Here is a 2,896-nt window from a genome sequence, read left to right as displayed (position 1 = left end):
AAGTCGAGGCAGGGCCAGATCTCGTCGGAGAGTCGTCGGACTTGGCCGTAGAGGAGGGAGGAGACTGGAGAGGAGGACCTAAGCGTCGGATCCGGCAAGGGAGAAAGGAGCTCCAACGGCTACGAGGTCCACCGGCAACGGCGGCGGCCTGGGTCGGGGCTCCGGCGAGCTCCGGATGAGCCGGGGTTCGTCTCCTGCGAGCTCCAAACGGCAGGGAGGTGAGGGGCCGGAGCATGGCGGCACGGGAGCGGGGCGACGAGGGGGCGCCGTTGCGGCGGCGGCGTGCGCGCAGGAGAGCCGGGCGGCGAAGGCCCTCGCAGGCGGCGCCGGTGAACGCCGGCGACGAGCGGTGGAACGGCGGCGGGGCGGCGAAGGCACAGGCGGCGCGGTGGCGGCAGAGAGGAGAGCCAGGCGGCGCGGGATCCGGGCCGCAGCGGGCGAGCGGCGTTGGCGCGCGGGCCTGCGCGGGCCCGTGATGGGCTCGGCGGGCCGCGGGGAGAGAGAGGCCGGCGGGGAGGCGACGTGGTGGCCTGCTATTGGCCAGAACAATGTGGCGGCGGCGGCGGACACGTCCAGCGGCGGGACGGACATGTTCGGCGGTGTGCGGGAGTTGGATCTAGGGTTTGGACTGCGGGATTTTCGGAGGGGATCACATATTTATAGGTAGAGGGGACTAGGAGAGTCCAAATGAGGTGTGGTTTTCGGCCACGTGATCGTGATCGAATGACCGAGATGATGGAGGGGGTTTAGGTGGGTTTTGGGCCACTTTGGAAGGGTGTTGGGCTGCAACACACACGAGGCCTCTTCGGTCCCTCGGTTAACCGTTGGAGTATCAAACGAAGTCCAAATGGCACGAAACTTGACAGGCGGTCTACCGGTGGTAAACCAAGGCCACATGACAAATCTTGGTCCAATCCTAAAACGTTTAACACCCGCACACGAAAAGAGGTAGAAAGGGACACCGGGTGACATAGGAGCGCCGGATTGCAAAACGGACAACGAGGAAAATGCTCAGATGCATGAGACGAACATGTATGCAAATGAAATACACATTATGACATGATATGCAATACATGACACGCAAGCAATGACAAGGCAACAACAACGAATAACTGGAGGACACCTGGCACATCGATCTCGGGGCGTTACACATCATTAGGAGAATGATGTGATGGATAAGATCCAATCCTAAGCCTAGCACAAGATCGTGTAGTTCGTATGCTAAAGCTTTTCTAATGTCAAGTATCATTTCCTTAGACCATGAGATTGTGCAACTCCCGGATACCGTAGGAATGCTTTGGGTGTACCAAACGCCACAACGTAACTGGGTGGCTATAAAGGTGCACTACGGTTTCTCCGAAAGTGTCTATTGGGTTGGCACGAATCGAGACTGGAATTTGTCACTCCGTGCAAATGGAGAGGTATCTCTGGGCCCACTCGGTAGGACATCATCATAATGTGCACAATGTGACCAAGGAGTTGATCACGGGCTGATGTGTTACGGAACGAGTAAAGAGACTTGCCAGTAACGAGATTGAACAAGGTATCGGGATACCGACGATCGAATCTCGGGCAAGTACTATACCGGTAGACAAAGGGAATTGTATACGGGATTGACTGAATCCTTGACTTCGTGGTTCATCCGATGAGATCATCGTGGAACATGTGGGATCCAACATGGGTATCCAGATCCCGCTGTTGGTTATTGACCAGAGAGATGTCTCGGTCATGTCTGCATGATTCCCGAGCCCGTAGGGTCCACACTTAAGGTTCGATGACGCTAGGGTTATAGGGAAGGTATGTACACGGTTACCGAATGTTGTTCGGAGTTCCGGATGAGATCCCGGACGTCACGAGGAGTTTTGAAATGGTCCGGAGGAGAAGATTGATATATTGGACGAAGGTTTTGGAGTCCGGAAGTGTTCCGGAGGTACCGGGTGATGACCAGCATGACCGAAAGGTATTTCGGGAGCCCCGGGAAGTGTTGGGGGGCTTCATGGGCCAAGGGAAGGGGGCAAACCAGCCCACTAAGGGGCTGTGCTCCCCCCTCACCTAATCCCACGTGACCAGGGGTTTGGGGCGCCCCATCTAGGGTTCCCACCTCCTGGCTTGGGGGCCAAGTCACCCAAGGGGGAGATCCCATCTGCCCTGGCCGCCCCTCCCCCCCTAGGGGAAACCCTAGGGCGCCTCCCCTCCCCCTTGCCCCTATATATAGTGGAGGTTTTGGGGCTGCCCAACACATGAGTCTCTCTCTCCCAAGGCGCAGCCCTACCTCTCTCCCTCCTCGTCTCTCGTAGTGCTTGGCGAAGCCCTGCAGGAGTACCGTGCTCCTCCACCACCACCATGTCGTCGTGCTGCTGCTGGTCGGAGTCTTCCCCAACCTCTCCCTCTCTCCTTACTCGGTCAAGGCGTGGGAGACGTCACCGGGTTGTACGTGTGTTGAACGTGGAGGCGTCGATGTTCGGCGCTTAGATTGGAATCGACCGCGATCTGAATCGTTGCGTGTATGACTCCACCAACCGCGTTCTTGCAACGCTTCCGCTTAGCGATCTTCAAGGGTATGAAGATGCACTCCCTCTCTCTCGTTGCTAGTATCTCCTAGATTGATCTTGGTGACACATAGGAAAATTTTTGAATTATTGCTACGATCCCCAACACAGGCATTGTGCACTAGGCCCAGTGCACAGTGGCATGTGTCTTTTCTTTTTTTAATTATTTTATGTTTTCTTTTATTTCTTTTGTTTTGCATGTTTTCAACATTGCAATTTTAGGCACTTCCACAAAAAGTTTGGGAGGCATTTGAAATAGTCTGGATTTTTCATAATTTAGAAAAACATTTAAAATGTTGTTTTGGCGGTGTTTTAAATGCTAGAGCCCAATGAGCAAACAAGTGATG

Source organism: Triticum dicoccoides, chromosome 3A (assembly GCF_002162155.2).
Source record: "Triticum dicoccoides isolate Atlit2015 ecotype Zavitan chromosome 3A, WEW_v2.0, whole genome shotgun sequence".
Classification (NCBI taxonomy): Eukaryota; Viridiplantae; Streptophyta; class Magnoliopsida; order Poales; family Poaceae; genus Triticum; species Triticum dicoccoides.
The sequence above is the reverse complement of the archived record's forward strand: the minus strand, read 5'-3'. Positions refer to the sequence as shown.